Source organism: Ylistrum balloti, unplaced genomic scaffold (genome assembly GCF_031769215.1).
Source record: "Ylistrum balloti isolate Yb309-2 unplaced genomic scaffold, AGI_CSIRO_Ybal_v1 Utg370246, whole genome shotgun sequence".
NCBI classification, from domain to species: Eukaryota; Metazoa; Mollusca; class Bivalvia; order Pectinida; family Pectinidae; genus Ylistrum; species Ylistrum balloti.
In genome coordinates this window covers 1,231,222-1,251,701 of record NW_026782198.1, presented here as the reverse complement: position 1 = coordinate 1,251,701, position 20,480 = coordinate 1,231,222, and positions in this window count along the sequence as shown.

Here is a 20,480-nt window from a genome sequence, read left to right as displayed (position 1 = left end):
TGCACATTTACTTATCTCGTTTCGCAACACGCAAACGCTTTATCAGAAAAAATATTGATCAGCAATAATGCAGGGAAGAGTTAAATGTAATATTTCACACGAAAACTTCATTCAAATAAACAGTCAAGATTAAAACCGCAGCAATTACCATATTTATAGTGTGTGTTGTCGTTTGGTCAAGTCCAGTCTACATTGTGCACCAAAATAGCAAAGACACCACGTGATGTCTCACCTCAGTCGCAATTGTAGGTAAGTACCGGTTAAACTTAAAAGATTCCATATTTAAGTAATTAATTGCATCAAACGGTGTTTGTAGAATATCTACATATGCAGAATTAAATTCGAAACATTATATAGTGAAATAGAAATAAAATTAGCTATATGAAAATGACATTTTGACATCAGTACACTCATTTCCCATTATATTACAAATTGTGAGATCAAACACGTAATAAAAGATACATTCGAACTCAGGTACTGTTTCATCGTTCATATATACCGTTCATGAAAATACACATATACAAAGAAAAAACAACGCAGAAAATATCGACATGTTAACTGATAATAAAACTAAGGCAAAATAAGACGAAAAGAAATATTTACTTGGAGACATTAGAGAATGTGCAAGGAGAATACGATACGGTATCTCGAAGGTTAAGCGTCTTCCGCTTCATCGACGACATCTGCCAGGTAAATATTGGTTACTCAAAATGAGTGATGTCAGGTTCTAAAATGAGGACAAGATTTGCGAAAATTGGACCATCAGGCAAACACCCAAAAAAGGAATATGGCCGTAAAACGTCATCGCAATTTTTATCAACCTGCATCTCCCGAAACCCTGTGTTTTGGGTTCATTTGTCAGTTGTCACATCTTACACGAAAATCGTGATATTTGGAACAGGACCTAGCATATCAAATTTGCCGCGACATGTAAACACATTAATCTAATGCTTAACAGACGGGGAAACAGTGAATGACCGGCTTAAAAGGTGTGATTATAGACATCGGCATTTAAAAAGCCTGTTTCATAGAATATTAATAGAAACAGGTGTAAATGTTTTTAGATTTTTAGATTAAATTAGAGATTATTACTTTTAAAACAAATAGATTTATTTCAGAAAGATTGTTTAGGATGATTCAGTGATTTGTTGAGCTTCAATATATATAAATCAATACTTATGTAATGAGTTTTATTACAAAGTTATTTACTGAAGTTAACAATGCACACGTAAACGATACAGTAGAATAAGCCTTTCTTTACACAACTTAAATGTTGAGACTAGAAGACACCATGGAGTGGAAATCAGAAATGGAACTTGCACATTGTGTAACCAAAACAATGTAGAAAATGCATTTTTTTCTACCTGTTCATTATTTACCAATATAAGGCGGTCTCCTATCAAACCTCATTATTTACCAATATAAGGCCGTCTCCTATCAAACCTCATTATTTACCAATATAAGGCCGTCTCCTATCAAACCTCATTATTTACCAATATAAGGCCGTCTCCTATCAAACCTCATTATTTACCAATATAAGGCCGTCTCCTATCAAACCTCATTATTTACCAATATAAGGCCGTCTCCTATCAAACCTCATTATATAAAAAACACTAGCATGTTTAAATACATACTATTACTGTCAATATCAAACAAAATTTTAAGTTGAACGAAACTGTACGCAACTCTGGTCAAATATTTTTCATCACATAATAATGATTTTATGGATGTTTTTAAAGTTCTGCAGAATATTTCAGTTTTAAATCCGAGGGTCATGTTTCGAGCAAAAAAGCACTATATTACATTTTTATGTCATGTTTCCATCAAAATCAAGTATTGACTTAAATTACAGACTGAGATATCTATGTCCAAAAGACACAAATAACGCTCTATTCTTGGATATAGTCTGTATTTAGCTTATTAACATATGCATGGCGGTCAACAATCGATTTGTTTAAGATATTACAATGTTGGCAAGCTCCATCAACATTTTGCTTCTACAATTGGATACCGCTTAGATTAATCTTTACACCAGATCATTTTTGTAACATCACTGCCAATGCTACTTCGGTCAATGCATAGAAACTGCTTCACTTGGATCTCGAACTCGCAAGTAAGAGGTGAAGTGCACTAGCGGTGGAGACCTACATTACACCTTAACCACTGGGCCACGCCGCCACGCTTATGCAGTGACTGTGCAGTGCCCCACCGTAATTACAGAAACGGGGGGAAGAGGGGGGAAGGGGGGGATGATATCATGGCAAGGCATATACAGGCAAGAAATTTATAATGCATTATTTGTTTTGTTTGAAATTGCGGTCATTATGGATCCAACACATTTGATTCATGAACTGATGTCGTCTTAATTTTTTCTTGCAAGGTTCCATTGAATATTTACCACGATAAGATAAAACACTGGCTACAGTAGTGTTATACGCTGTTAATTAATGTTCGTCATCTGTCAAACAATATTGTATCCACAGATTGTACTTTGTTTGCAACTGATGTCCTGAACGGATGTGGGACCATATAAGATCGGTTGGTTGCCGATGAACCATGACTTCATGGGCTCCTGCTTCACTCAGGTGTTCGTAAAGAAAACTTGGTATTTGCTTCATTTGGTAGGTACTACATGTAATTGTCTCTAAATATTCGGAATCTAACCAGGGATTTCAATTTATGATTCTTCAATCTTTTTCCAGATTGCCTTCGATCTTTTAGACAATTCAGACTCGTTTTGTACACGTTTTGTTAAATAAGTTTTTGTATTTAGTAACAGCTTCATTTTTCTAGCAGAAGCTTCTTCTTTATGGGATCAGATGGATAGTATATGCGCCCATATAACCAATTAATGACTGCCGAAACAATTTAAAGCAAAATATTGGTATTACAAAGAATATTTTGTAATGTCAACTCAGTTTGAAGAATCTGAACTGTTTGAATCTAGAATGGTACGATTCAATAACCCATCTTTTTTTAGTGATAGTGATGTCAGTGTTTACTGTTGCAATATCGTTTTAACTTTCTCCGGTCTTTTAAACTTATATCCAGAAAATATATAGAATGTGCCAGATTTCTCAAAACATCTCGGAAACCACTATCAACCAATATGTAATCATCATCAATCAAAAGGACCTTCAAGTTATCAACATACTTTCATATCTTGTCTGTTATTTTTGCATAAGTTTTGTAATCCTAGAAAGGGACTGGCAGTGTCTGATATACATCCATAAGGAAATACCATACTGATGAACTTAACATCATTCTTTTTTTTTTCTGACCACAATAGGGTTTTCTGTATAGAGTTTGATCATAACCAATAAAGATGTAAGTGCAATCAAGGATGAGGGTCGCGTTGTTACCAAAACATGTCTGTGTAAAATATTACTGCGGCTTAGAGTTTGTTCCCTTGAAAAATGATGGGGTCCAAGATGGGACGATACAAATGTGGACTTCTGAACCTTACACATGATTTGGAATATTCTGCTTACAGTTGACTTGTGAATTTTAAACTATCTCGGTAAAAGAAATATCTGTTTTTAATTCTATCCAAAATATTAACAATGCATTCTTGGTTGATATTCTTAGTATATGGGATATATCTGTACAACTAACAATAGTAGCATGGATTTTCTTAAACTGATCACTGCTTCATCCTGTCCATACTATCATATCGTCATTGTCCATACATACGTGGTCAAATAGAAGAGATGATATGCATCTCGCAAATCACAACTGATCTCCAAAAGAACATTGGTGATATCTTCAGATTTGCAATTCAACGGCATGTTAATTAATCACTATTGGAAACACAATGCCATCGGAATTCAAATCCTTTCTAATCAAATTCTTAGAGCATAGCCAAGCGTCTTTAGAACAAAAGATATGATGATTAAACACTAACTGGTGCCTAGCTCTTTTTGGTATCCTGTGTGTGTCTTCCATGTACCTGCAACGTATAATACACTTTCGATGTGAGTCTGGGGCATAGAAAAGGTCATCTGCATTTAAACATCTACTTTTAGACGAAGTAGTGCCATCGTTTTTGCCTTCATTAAATTTTGCATCACAGACATCGTGGTCATTTCTTAGTCATTGTCGTCTGTCCTTGGTCTTTTTTTATATCAAACATAGCACTTTAGACACATTTTCATGTTCTCTTTGTCTGGAACAGAGACGCCTTATTCGGCAAAAGCTGTAGCATCCAAGGTTGATAGCTACGAGGATGGACCCCATCACCTACTTTGAAGTACTTAAATTCAGTAGTGAATTAAAACCCAATCCACGTGTTTTCAATTTTAGAGGTATATAGAAAGTATTTTTATAAACATAAACGAGATTCTATTCAAAAGATAAACAAAATCAGCCAAAACTGTAACAACAATAACAATAACGACTTTTTACAAAGGTACAAAATGATGTCTTGATTTCAATCGACTTTTTAATCGTATCAAGATTGATTGCTGAGTCAGGATGATGATATCAGCTGAGAGCCTGATAATAAGATTGTGATGTTCAGGTGTGCGTCTTCGTGATACAGAGTAACCGCATCCAAATGATTAGATATCAGATTTGGCGATAGTCAAAGGTTTTTCCTTAAGGCGCAATCATCAGTCCAATCGTGTTGTTGCAAATGAAAAAAAGAACAAGGATGATATGTTTGTATTGTGTTTTGTTCATGCCTATTTCTTCTTAGTTGAAGAATAAAGCTTCGTTACGATTTACAATTTTATATGTTACATGGAAAATCCTGATACATATGAAAATAAGCTCATATGACATTATACTTGCTTCAAAATACCAATTAACAAATGATGTCCCTTTTGTAATTCGTTTTCCTCTTCAAGTGTGTTAACATATAACGTCTACATAGACAGCCAATTATTATAAAGAAATTTAAAGGTAACTATGTGAGCTACTGAAAATGGTCAATGTGTTGCTATGTGACGAGTTAATTGTGCGCTGGGCAATAGCATTTGATTGATTTAGTGTAGGGTCGCTTTAAATGATTTGATATTAATAAAGCACCCTATCATATGCAACACCTTCTTTGAGAAAGATATGTTCAAAATTGTATTTGGAAAAAGCAGGAAGCTTCAATTGTCAAAATTAAAGATGGCTATCTATCGGTTGTTTTGTTGTTTGATTGGTCACAAATGTCTTGTGACATATATTTCTATAAACTATCATAATGCCAAATGCAAAGTATTTTATTCTAGATCATGGTGTCCTAATGCCTCGGTATGGATGCATTTATATTGTCTTCAAGCACATGTTTGAGTTTGTTAGCGCCACCACCGAGATGATTGTGTAAAGGTTTACGCAAATTTTGGCAGTGAACATTATGAATTCACAATAAAAATCTGTAACATTTTAGCCAAGAGTTCATCAATATACAGTATTTTAAACATTTGTAAAAGATATCGAAATTCTGTGTGCAAATACTTTTGCATCCAAATCAATCATGGGGTTTTATATTTGACTCGAATGACGGCCACCAGGTATTCTTAAACTTAAATTCTGTTTGCTCTTAACGATATCAAATGGGCCAAATGCGAAGAAATTTCGCGTATCCAACTGACAATATTTACAAGAAAAATTTTAATGGTAGTTGGAGGGCCAGCAAATTAAAAAAGTGGTTACATGTAAGACTCCTTGGAGCACAGGTTTAGCATTGCGTTGTTTGTAGTCTTTCTTCTGCTCATTCGTTGATTGTTTTTGAGTCCAGCTTTTCATTTTTTTTTGTGATTTGTTTTGCGGTGGAGGATTTATATGGCAAGGAATAGTTTAAACTTTGTGTCCAGTCCGTGTAAAATAAATTATTTCAAAAGGACAGATAGCAGCCCGGTTAATATCAAACCACACTCCACTTGCAAAGTGAAACATACCAGAGTGCATATATATTCATTACATGGATTATTCAGTAGACAGCGACGGTAAGACAGACTTAATGAACCACACAGAACGCTCTTTCTGAAGAACGTTTATAGAGATATTCCATATCTATATTATAATCCAGTGGTTTGTGTCACATTTTGACAAGGTTAAGATATTAATGTGTTATCGATGAAGTCAAATACGATGATTTGATGACACATTTCTGTGTCACGAATCAAAGGCAATCAAACAATTGTTCGCCAATTCCTTTTTCATTAAAATGAAGTTGTTACCAATGTGCATGTATGCATGATACACTAGTGAAAGAAAGCAGGCTGGGTGAAACGTTATTATCATAACAAATATGCAAACATCAATTTCAATATTAATTTTTTAAAATGCAAATGCACCATTCATGAATCATACGTTTGGATTCAACTATTGCAATGGATAACTTAGTATATACGGTAAGTTAAGATATAAGTAGATAGGAATAAATAAAATAGTAATTTTCAAAAGAAAAAGACAATTCATCGAAAAAATATGTAGAATATTCATAAAGAAAAAAAAACATAATGTCAAATTATTCCATATGCATTTGAGATCAAAGGCACATGCCTTCTCCAGTTACAATATATACTGGACTGGACAAATTAAGATAAGGGTAATGAATTATTACTATAATACAATCGCAGTGAAAATGATATGTTGTCCTTCTTCAATATGTAAACCTGAATTGCTTGCACGGATTTACGCTTGCATGCACATGTGTTACTGCTGACATGAATTTCGATTGTATGAAAAAATGATTGATCGATGACTATCTGTGAAACTATTATGTTTGGTTTTATGATGTTTAGCTAATATTTAGTCCATTTTCGACATTTTCGAAATGTTTGTTTTTCGCAAATTCTATCATGGAGAATCATGCAAAGATATTTAGCGATATGAAGGCATCAGATTACTTCAAGATGGTCAAAGTCAGAAATAATTGGCCGTACCGCATATTCTCCCGCCTCAGACAAGGAATATCCCACGCAATACCTCATCTTAGATTTTTCTATCTCGCCGATCTGTCTAGTACCCTTACGTGCGTTTTCGCGGTATTTTTTACGCATCGGTGTATTCATCCGCGTGTGACATAGGTGGCACCTACACCCGTGCATTTCAACAAGAAACGTAGGTTATATCGTTGTTAAAATTTTCAACGATATTCCATCTAACTTATCATATTCCTGGTGTTGTAGATAAAATAAGCTCTTCACTGTAAATTGTGCTGTATTTTTTGTAAGTGAGGCCTACATTGTTTACGCGGCACTATCCAAACGTTGTTTAAAAATGAAGAGGTTATGTGGGTAGTTTGAGGCTTCTACGGGATACGCCAAACTTTGATGAAATATTGTATAATTTTCAGAGTAGTAGATTCGAGAAAAAATATATTATCTGTAACCGAGCGAGATCGGGGCATCTTAGTATCGAGCTAAGATCCTGTAACATCCTAAACTCGGCTAACGCCTCGGTTGGGATTATGTTACATAATTTAAGCCCTCGACTACGATACCCCGATCTCGTTCAGTTACAGGTAACAGATTCTATTAATGTTTCTCGGAGTGTGATAGGTATGCTATAAAATCGCAATCAACACAAATACTGTTCAACAATTTTCCAGATCTGGATGACCTCGTTGTACGACTTCTCAGGTAGATCAAGTCGTCTGCAACTTGGCAAGGCGTCAGAAATGTCGTCATCAGAAGTATACATTGTCAAACAATAGATTACAAAAGATGCTTCTACCAATGAAGCATATACTAGAAATAAAGTAGTAGTATTTATCAAAACAAGTATCGTAATAATTGTCTTGTGCATTATAGAATACCAACCTAACTAGAGACGGTTCTGATAACTATCATCTTCTTTTCTATGATGAAAGATTCAGTTGCAATTTTTAGGTGAAAGATCCTAATTAGATTCCTTAAAGATTGGAACGTAGAGAGCAGGTAATGGATGGCTTGACAATGGACGATTGGACAAATGGTGACTGAATGTTTGACATTCAGGTTAGTGGAACCTGGAGAGTAGACCGTCGGATGATTTAATACTGAATTGTAGACCACTAGATAGAAGACCGTCTACTTTTGAAATTTAATGCAAATTTTACAAGAAGTTCTATCCTATATACTTTCATTTGATTATTACTCTTAATCGTTATTCCATCCCCCTCCTCTCCCCACCCCCTTCTATGGTGTGTGTGTGTGTGTGGTGGTGGTGGTGTGTGTTACTGTCCTGTGTTATTGACATGTATTGTAAAATCTTGAAAAATTAAAAATTACAAAAAGAAATGACAGAAAAAATTGCTTCAAATCATTATTCTGATCCATGGATTTACACACATGGCATTTTAAAAGTTTTGTTTTTGTAATAGTGCTTATCATATCTAACACTTAAAGTTTTAATTTTTGTCCAACAAAAATATTTTTTCATTGAAATGTTTCCAACGAGAATTTAGATCTGATAATATAGATTTCATTACAAAAAATAAATAGATAAATAAATAAAAATACAACGAAATAAGAAATTGAGATGGAAGGGAGGGGGCTGCACATTTGTTTGCTGCACATTTTTGTCTCAAGGGATTCCGTGATTTGTATTGTATTGTATCAACATTTTCAACCAAATTAAATCTTTCCTGATGCATAACTGAACTGCTTTATTTCAATATTTTATTTCTGAACATTATTGTAGACTACTTATTATTCAGGCATTTGATACACACTTGGTTGGATTTAAGTATGTCTCGGAGTTTAAATTGGATTGTCTCGTTTCAGACAGTGCAGGTTTTATGAATGGCTGCTTCAAATATAATTAAAGATACATGATTAAAGTACGTGACGGTTTTAACAAAGAGACGGTGTTTAATCAAGGATATCTTCAATCCTTGTCCAGCTTTCTTTGAAATATGACAAAGCCGACTGATCACAGCAAATAGTTTTACTTTTAACTTATTGATCTGTGATGGACAGGTGCGATCTAGAATAGCAACGGAAGTTCTGGGCTCAAGGACACACCTGTTCACGGGAAAATCATTTTTATCCGTACCTGATCATTCATGATATCTTAGCAAGACTTGCATAAAAACTTTCAATGTAAATTGTCATACATAATTACGTATGTACATGTATGATATGAACAATGTTATTTTCTATATTGATTATCTCGAAATCATGTTTTCTCTATTCACTACATTACAACTCATATTACGACCGTACGATGGTACATGAGATTCAACACATCACTATATATATAAGTTTACTTAACTACTCTGTCGATAAATTAATCAGTATTACTGCATATTTTAGTGGGACAGTTCATGTACATAATGAAGGATGTAATATTTTCGTGTTAATGCCACAAATGTAATTTTTCTTGGAGTGTTTTTCGTTGACTGTGCTTGTGAGAAGTCGATTGTGACGCCATAATATTGGCAGTAACGTTAGTTTCGCCATGAATAGAAAAAGGCATATTAAAGTGTCTGCCTCCGTATGATTTTGTTATTTACATTTTAACCTTTAAAACAGTAAAAATAAAACTTTTCATATCTTTTATATTTATGTTTTCTAATAAATCGTCTTGAAGTTTTAGCCTGTGCTACCACCTGTAAAAGGTCGTTTAAGAAAATCTCCTTGAAATAAGAACTGATTCATCAAGTAACTGATGAATACAATCCCAGGCAGTAACCTTAAAACATCGACCATAGGTGTACTTGACGTATCTCGATTAGTCATTGTCTGAGAGTGAACACAAACAAAACTGTAGGGCAAAACATTCACGTTTAGACTCGTGTGATCCGCTTATGTCTTCTGCGGTTGGTTTTAGACTCTAAATTTAAGATCCGATATATTTCGGTCAATCATAAATGGGATTGTCTTGTTTCAGACAGTGCATGCTTTATGAATGACTGCTTCAAATGTAATTAAAGAGACATGATTAAAGCACGTGACGGTTTTAACAAAGAGACGGTGTTTAATCAAGGATATCTTCAATCCTTGTCCAGCTTTCTTTGAAATATGACAAAGCCGACTGATCACAGCAAATAGTTTTACTTTTAACTTATTGATCTGTGATGGACAGGTGCGATCTAGAATAGCAACGGAAGTTCTGGGCTCAAGGACACACCTGTTCACGGGGAAATCGTTTTTATCCGTACCTGATCATTCATGATATCTTAGCAAGACTTGCATAAAAACTTTCAATGTAAATTGTCATACATAATTACGTATGTACATGTATGATATGAACAATGTTATTTTCTATATTGATTATCTCGATATCATGTTTTCTCTATTCACTACATTACAACTCATATTACGACCGTACGATGGTACATGAGATTCAACACATCACAATACATATAAGTATACTTAACTACTCTGTCGATAAATTAATCAGTATTACTGCATATTTTAGTGGGACAGTTCATGTACATAATGAAGGATGTAATATTTTCGTGTTAATGCCACAAATGTAATTTTTCTTGGAGTGTTTTTCGTTGACTGTGCTTGTGAGAAGTCGATTGTGACGCCATAATATTGGCAGTAACGTTAGTTTCGCCATGAATAGAAAAAGGCATATTAAAGTGTCTGCCTCCGTATGATTTTGTTATTTACATTTTAACCTTTAAAACAGTAAAAATAAAACTTTTCATATCTTTTATATTTATGTTTTCTAATAAATCGTCTTGAAGTTTTAGCCTGTGCTACCACCTGTAAAAGGTCGTTTAAGAAAATCTCCTTGAAATAAGAACTGATCCATCAAGTAACTGATGAATACTATCCCAGGCAGTAACCTTAAAACATCGACCATAGGTGTACTTGACGTATCTCGATTAGTCATTGTCTGAGAGTGAACACAAACAAAACTGTAGGGCAAAACATTCACGTTTAGACTCTTGTGATCCGCTGATGTCTTCTGCGGTTAGTTTTAGACTCTAAATTTAAGATCCGATATATTTCAGTCAATCATAAACTGCCTGACTCGTGCACTAAACTTTCACATATTAAAAGGCTACAAGCATCAGTGACGAGTCCTAGTTGTACGGAACAATTGCAGTCTCATCAAACATTGTTATTACATCAGCTGAGTTGAGTTAATGTGAAACTAAGGGTACTATAAACAATATATAAAGCATTGTGTTATAGTATGAATACGCTATTTGCTGCTTTAGGTCAGATCACTGTACTACATTTATTTCTTTTGTCTGTTATTATTTTTCCTTGCATGCCCACCTTCCCTTTGCCCACTGTGCCCCCGTCCAAACGTGACCAATGTCTCGAGCACTAGTTTACCTCCTACCTTATTACGCGATTACATAATTGATGTTTATACTTCACTCTATCGTGTTTGAATTAGTGTCTTTAATAACTATATGCAGTTAGAAAACTTTAATGGCTATCTGACTGTTCCCGGCATATCATATATACAGTACTCTCCTTTTGTTTCACGTATATATTTTTGCATATATAATCACTTCCAACATTATAAAAAATGTAAAAGCAGATCATGGTATAGCTCTATATAAATTTCTTAACGGATTTCTAAAACTTTAATTACAATACACTGTGCGTTTGTTACATGGATCTTGTTTGAGGAAATAAAGGTGAATTCTGTTTTCTTGATAACTCCTACACCATTGAACTTACTGATACTAACGAAACTGTCGAACAATTTTCAGCTATTTAGCTCAACACTACCAAATCCAGTATTCCTTATAAAGAAATATCTATTAGATCAAACGAACCCCTTGGCTATCTAATGATATACGAAGACTAATCCGTAAACGTAAGCGAGTTTACCAAAAAGCCAAATGCACCTCTTCTAACGCCAACTGGGCTACTTTTTGACAACTTCGTAACAGCTGTGTTAACGCAATTAAGCATGTTAAACTAATCTGATTTTCTAACCTATGTAGTGATCTTCGGAAACCTTCTAACTTAACCGCTAAACAATGATGGGAGACAATGAGCTTCCACTTCCCAACTCTGGTAAATTATCCATACCACCGCTCCATCACAATAACAATGTAATGTCTGACGAATTTGAGAAAGCTTGTTTATTTAACGATTTTTTCTGTGCTCAGTCTACAGTTGATGACTCTAATGTAAACCTCCCTATCATTGACTACGAATGTAATACTTATCTATCACATGTTAATATCACTGTTGATGATGTCGTGGATGCCATCCAAACTATGGATTATTCTAAGGTCATCATTCCTGATTTAATTTATCCTCGCCTTTCAAAAGAATTTATTGACATCATATGTAACCCTCCAATATGTTAATTAATTTTGAGGTATTCCAATCCGCATGAAAATTAGCTAACGTCACCTATGTTAACAAACGGATAAGTCTATATTAAATAACTTCAGTCCTATTTCACTGCTATCAGTCATCGTTAAATTAATAGAAAGATGCGTCTTCAAATATGTATATAACTTTTTGCACACCAACTCCCTCTTGTCTCCTATCCAGTCGGCTTACAACATGGCGACTCACCAACTAATCAAATCCTTTCGATCATTTATGAAGTATACTTAGCCTTATATAATGGAATAGAAATACGTATGGTTTTCTGTGACATCAGTAAAGCTCATGACCGAGTTTGGCATAAAAGGTCTTCTTTGTAAATTACCGTCTTATGATATTCGAAATTCTCTGTTGGTCTGGTTTAATGATAATCCATTTAATCGTATGCAAAGTGTTGTCATCAATGGTAAAAACCAAATTGGTTAACTATTAAGGCCGGTGTTCCATAGGGCTCAATTCTTGGTCCTCTTTTGTTTTTACTTCATGTTAATGATATTGCGTAATATATGCAGGCTAAAATAAAGCTATTTGCTGATAACACCTCTCTTTACGTTACTGTGCACACTCCCAGAATTAGCGCCGAAATCCATCATTTGAATAGAATTCATTATTGGTCGCAAAGATGGTTAGTTGATTTTAACAATACTAATATAGCTGGGATTACTTCTCACAAGCATCTAAATATTTTTCTTTCTGAAAATAGTAATTTGAATGACCACGATAATTATCTTATATCTAAAATTTCACCAAAAATAAATATTTTGCGTAAGTGAGAAACACTACATTTAGTTGGATAATCAGTTGCATATCGCAGTCTAACAAACCATTATCATTACATCAGCTGATTTACATGAATGCGAAACTAAATAACGTTCATATTATACATCGATTTGCATCATTTAATGTATAAATATTACAAACAACATTATTTTTCATATGTATTTTTTTGCAAAATCATATGGGCTGTTATACTATGTTTATGTGTATGTTTAACTTAGAACAATTGACAATATACTTAGAAAGAGCATACAAGGTGTTTCTCAACCACTATCACAATACCACTTCTGAGCACAATCCTACAAATTCTTACAAAATTCTTCTTTGTGTTTAATCAGGTACGAAAAGTTAATGTAAAAAGATATATCTCACTGTCATCAGATAATTATTCAATATTACTGCAAGAGCATATATAGTATCAATTCAAGGACAAAGTCGTTAATAGCAGCAATGGCTATGACAAACTTGTGAACAAGGGCATTGTCCTGGTGGAACAACACACCGCGGCGCTTCAGTTTAATATCTTATCTTAACTGCCTAAGAAATGGTGCATAGCATGTACCATTGATTGTTTGTCCCTTTTTGCAAATAATTTACCGCCAGTTTAACCTCAACATCCCAGAAAACGGAGGTCATCCCTAACTGTTCCAGCTGATGGAACAATCTTTGCCTATATTGGACGAGGGTGAGCCAAGGTGCTTCCATTGTTTAGACTGTTGTTTGGCCGTTGGTATGAACTGATGAACCCGTGTTTCCTCAATAATCACAACCCTCTGCAGAAATTTAGCAGGATTTGCCTCTAAAAGATTCAATTAGCACGCGACAAAGTCTACTTCTGGTTAAGGATCAGAAGTCTTGGTATCCAGCGGACTAAGAACTTTCTCATTGCAAGATCTTCCGTAGAAATGGAATGTACTCTTTCCTGCGAAAGCCCAGCTGTAATGCCTACAGATTTCTCTTTAACAGTGACAGACATTCCAGGACGGACGTCATCCCCAAGGCTTTGCCTGTCATGCTTAAATTCTGCCATCCATCTTTTCATTGTAGCTTATGAAGGGGCATCATACCAAAATGTTGCTACCATATATATACGGATATTCTTCGGTGCCAGACCTTTCGTATGCAAATATTGAATCACTGCACTTTCAGCGATTTTGTCCATTATGCCTTTGTGTTACTTGCCTCGCTAATTTAGAGTATTACCTCGCCGACATAAACTGACCAAGTGACACCAGTCTTCGGGTTAATAGCCTTAAACAGTCAACAGGGAATAATAGAGCTGAAAAAGGACATCCCAATACAAGGCTCGCAACCTATCAATCGGCCCTTGTAAATAAAAAAATCACTTCTCTGCCTCATACTGTCTGACGGAAATAGGAAATTACAAGTGTGCACCCACCATTAGATATTCTTCATATAGTTACCGTCAGGAGGTATATCATTTCACAACTGTATGTGTATTCTGCCCTCACAAATCAATGTAATTAATTAACTTATCTACAGAATCCCTGAACGAGTAATCATAAATGCGTATTCTGACATCTTAATCATTGCCAATAGGTAATTGATTCATCTAGTCATGTCAATGTCTGAGAAGGACCAAAAAGTGAATTGTAAGACACGGCATGACCTTGTCATTGTACGTGTCTTGATAATTAATTGAAGTGTTAATACTCGGACGATCGGCGTTTACCTTCTTCAGTGAAATTTCAAAATTAAATAGTCTTTAAAGCGTCGAAACGTCAAGTACTAATAAGTGTCGGAAAGCGTCTTTAGAACACATCTTTTAAAACCACTATATGCAGTTTGCGACATCGAAAGATGTGTTGTTAGCATGACAATTCTATATATATGAACAAAGAGTTAAAAATATAAAATTAAGAGTTTAATTTTCCTGAATCACATGCGGTAAACATGTGCATCGTATATCTATTTTAAGAGCAGTGTCTTCGAGCTATGTATCTAAAAATACTTATTAAAGTTATTAACATCAATCAAAAGATAAAGATGTTTAATGTGATTATAATATATTAATCTATAAAGTTTCAGTTACATATTAAACAAAATGAATAAGTGATTAACTAGAGCGAAATTGACACCTTGGAAACGCTACACGTCGCAGTTGATTTGATATACGATGGCAGGTTCCCTTTAGCTGGATTTCATGCAAGAAGTAGTCCACTGTCGGACAATATCTTAACACCAGGTCTCAAAAGTACCTTGTTGGTTACACTGCTGTCTGGACATCTGCGCATGTGCAAGGTATGATTCGACTATAGGCACGTGAATAGAGGAAGCATGGCTGAAAAAAAAACAAAACCAAAACAGGTTTTTTTCTAGTGTAGTGTTATTATGATACTGAAATATTGAAGATAATGAGCAGACTGGGCATACATGCGGAAATTATTTGATTTCTTTCGCAAGTGTTGTTTGAATGCCGACCGAGGCACGGATCGATTATATGGCTAAATTTTTAAAAGTCCGGAGTTCTGACGTTCATCTAACGATAAAAAAATGATAGTCCAAATTTTCGGACCAGGGTTATCGTAAAGCGTCTTCAGACAATATCTCTCAAAACAATGAATAAAGTAAGAGACATCAAAAGATGTGTCAAAGACATGTTACATAATAAATTCTTGTACCAAGTCTCAGGCTGATAGCTTAAAAGTGGTTGAGAAATTGTAAGTAAAATACCCGTTATCACTAGGTCCACGTGTGTGTCATAGACGAAGGTAGCACTAGCTACATCAGTGTATAGTGTTTCCGTGTTTATGGAATATATGAACACCAGTCAAGCTTGATTCATTAGAAAATAACGATTTTTATAATGACAATACTGTAACTAGTGTTTATTTGGATAATATCTAAGATGTAAATATTCATTGGAATTATTCCTTTAAATTCAGTATTGTCATTATAAATATTTAAAATACATAGTTGAGAATTTCTATCTATCTTAATCAATTGGATATCATCGGGTTATTTCAGGAAACAAGTGCTCCTTATATTGCCGTTTTATTGCAGGTGACTAGTACATTTGTATATATCATGGATTTTTTCACATCACTGTTAGGACCTTAATCAACAATTAATTCCCCAGTAGTAAATTTCAGCAGGGGTTTTTATGTTGCCGTTTTATTGCAGGTGACTAGTACATTCGTTGAGAATTAATATCCCCATATTTATTAGAAGTACCTCAACATGCCCTGGCGGTTGTACAATTTTGTGTACATTAAACTTTACTACTTCTGCTTGCTTTTGCACAACACCTTATATTTATATATATTTAATACTGGTGTAAAAGTTTATGACCATCCTAATTGGACATCAATTAAAAAAAAACATACAAACTTGCAATGAATATCAATATTTGGAAAAAAGGATGGACAGATCTGTGATGAATATCTATGATGAATGAAAGCCATCTTGTTTAAGGAAGACAGATATTTTATCGGGTTTATTATTAAGGAAATAAATTAATTGAACGAATTGCATACATGTATCTACTGGGAATTCTGAAAAAAAATGTTTTAAGTTAAAACGTAAAAGAAGAAAATCCTTTAAAAATGTACTTTATTATGGTAAACAGTTTATATTAAGGAATAACTAAGGTATAGCGCCAACAATTCAAACATTAAATAGTGCTATTTTATTTCAATATATTAGAAATTTAATATATGTCGCTACAGCTACTGATGTGGACCTCTACATTTCAGAACTCGGGAGATTCGGCTGAAGGTAAAATTGTGAGTGGCCTTATCCATTTGTACTGACATATAAAATGTCTCCTGTACAGGTAAACCATAGGTAAACTGCATAGTCTCCCGGCTGAAACACCAGGAAGCCATAGGCTCCAACAATTATATATCGTGTATTTTTTCACATCACCTGTGAGGGCCTTAAGCCACAACTAGTTCCCCAGTAGTGAATTTCAGCAAGGTTTTTTTCTCGTGCACTACTGGTGCACTAGTGTGTAAACATTGTAATTGCGTAGTTTTTGTGAGGGTGCTGTCATGTGAGTAACTCAGAACTCTAACAAGAGTAACAATCTTCCACATGACACTATTTCTGTAAGAAGAAATATCGATATATCATATATTCAATAAACATATAATATGCTACACTCACGAGTACATAATGCAACTACATGCAGGTCTACATTCATTGTGAATAATAAATTTTATGCACAAAATTACAATGAAAGTTTGGTTTTATTTTCTTTGAAGTCCTAATAACAATCATTTTTAGACGTGTCATGTTTGGTTGATGGCGGCAACTGGAGTTCCTGGAGAAAACACCCACCGACTAGCAGCTACCGCAGCCGCTAAAAATACAGCTACCGTGAAAATGAATATGTTGAACAGGAAAAAGAAAATGACCTGGGATAAGACATAAATTACGATATGCAATACAAACAAAACTTAATGCAGTCTTGGAGTATTTACTTAAATTTATGAGACATGGCTACAAAGGGTAATTAAGACATATTACACATATAGATTTTATGGCGCAGTCATGCATAAAGTCAGTTGATAATATGGTTGAAAGAAATAAATCAAAGTGACAACACCAGGTAAACATCCGACTGCATTTTTCAATTGTCGTCATTTGCGAAACAGTCCCCGCATACTCGAGATTAATAAATTTTCATTTCTGAAGGAAATGGTGCGGTCCTTAGTTGTCCAAAAACCTCTCGACATTGTGTATTTGAATCACTTTCACGTGAAAAGCGAAACTGGGTCAATTATTAGTGTATTGACATGCAATATGATTTTTATCAAAAAAATCTTTAATGGGAGAAATGCAAAATTAAATTGTACATTTTTGTAAAGAGAATAGGTATAACAATTGCAATTCTGTTTGGCTTCGTTTTTATTTGTTATTTCTATAATAAATTGATTAGTTGCCATAGTTACCTTTAGGAACCTGGAGATTTTTGTATACTTAATTTTAAGGTACTTTGTGTTTATTTTCAACAATTAACATCTTTTTTTGTGGTTAGAATTGGAAAACAGGAAATATCTTATTTTTATTAATTTTTCATTTTTTGCAAATTATTACATTATTCATGTAACAATTAATATGTTATTTTTTTTCTTATTTTCATAATATTTGTTATTAACAACTAATGCTAAGTATGATCAAAGAAATAAAGTTCATACTGTAATTTATTGAATTAATACACAATAATAGGTTTTCACTTATTGAAAAACAGGATGCTTTAACAAATTAAAGCATATGAAAAAATGGAGATAAGTTCTCTCACCCAGAGACCCAACAATAACAGCATCGGGATGTCAACGATATTAGAACCCTAAAAAACCACAAACTGCTCCAGGAATCGAACACAAATTTGCAACCATTACCCGAAGTTAAAAAAAAAATCAAACAAAAAATTTTTAAATTTAAAAAAAAAAAAAAAAAACCCGACATGTGAACAGAATCAAATTGAGTTGATGGGTGAAAAAGGAAAACAAGGACAAGGAGAACTAAATCTTGGTAAATATAAGTAACTAATGTGATATTCCTAATGAGACAAACGAAGGAACCAGAAAACAAACCTATGATCATCAAACATCGTCGAACGTCATATCGCACACAGAAATTACGTTGCGCTATTGACTTATAGTGGCCAATTCTAATCTAATGATTTTACGAAATTTAATTATGTGTAATGTATATCAAAATGGATAGATGTCACATTCAGATAAGGGGTTTCAAATCTATCACCAAAAAATCGAATATCAATGTATCCGCCGATTGCCTTGCTGCTGGGAAATGGATCTAGTTAATAAGATAATTTTTTGTAAGGTATATTGCTTTTATATGCTCTTTACTGATCCCTGGACCCTTCACTGATATGCACATAACACTTGTATAACCGATGAAAAAACAAAACCTTCGGATGAAAGGTTTTTTGACAGATTGTCTGCACGATCTTGTATAATTTCAAGGTGCGCGCATACTGAATGCTTTTATTAAAATTTAAGTAGAACCATTTGAATAAAAGTCATCTACTTCGTTGTGATTGACAGCTCTAATGGCCGGGGGGATTTGAAATGCAAACCGAGCTTATATAATCAAACATAATCCGCGTGAGGACAAAAGCGAGAAAAAAGGGTATAAAAAGTGAAAATCCGAAACAAACGAATATTATAGATCTAAAATAAGTGTCTATTTCGGTCGCATGTGCGAGGGGTCCAATGCATGAATTGCACACGATACAGAAATTCACCAAAACTACACAGTTTTGTTCAATGTATCGATATATGGTCTTTAACGTTAAAGTAAGAAGGTGCCTCTAAATGTTATCTGGTTATCTGAAGTCACATCATAGGGTAAAACTATTTAATACACAGAAATTGTATTGTATTACTTATACTTGAATGGTTAATGAGCTTCGGAATAAAAGAGGGAAATATATAGACAAAAAATGTTTACCTGAAGGTGTAAAACGTTTGGTAGGCTTTACAAAAAACAGCTGCACGATCGTGTTTAATTTAAATACCACCATTGTATATGGTGCATACATAAAAATAATCGCGTGTGAAAAGTAGAAACAAGGAACGTCATCCATTTTGCCATAATGGGGTTCAGCAAGGACAAAAATTACTGCCAAACTCAACGGATAAAAACTATTTGAACGGACAACATAGGTTTTGTTAGCAGAAAAACACGGACATTCAATTCCCGTCAGGTAAACAAATCAACACTGCATGTATAATATTAACCCTGCATGTGTTGTAGCATTTCATACATTTCGTTTTTCGAAAATCAATTATTATTTAAAATTCCATTCCTATTATTATTATAGAATTAGAGTTTTACTCACTACACAAGCTCTAAAATACACAATATTTTATTTGCATTTTCAGTATCTCATATCCACAACTTTCACATTATTAATTTTTAGTATAATATTGTGCGAAGAGAGTGAGATTCAACAATATTGATCAATTATGCAAATACAGTATACATGTACATACAAATATTCCATGCAAAATTTAGAAAAAAAGTCTTCTGTTAATCCGCTCCATCAAATGTTCATCAACAAAAAAGTTGTCATGGCGAGCTGCAGACACTGGTAAACAGTTCAGCATGGCGCAGTTTCTGTTAGAAAAAAGTCTTCATTCATTTCATGTGTTATGAAAATAACCGATAATTATTAGAGTTATCAGAGTGAATAAGAGATTGTGGAACGCTAGCTTCAACAAATATGTCACTACATATACATATATTTGTAATAGTACTCGTGTGTTTACATATGCAATTGAATTTTATTTTTCCCTAGACCATCAAATGACGAACGAAGAGTTAGAATTTCTCAAAGATCAGTGTGATCTGACATATTGTACTTTTGTAGTGGCAAACATCTCGAGACACATGCCAGATTGAAATAGAAAGTTTCTGCAATACAATCCACACCCAGCAACCCAGTAACACTGGTTGTTCGTCAGAATTCAA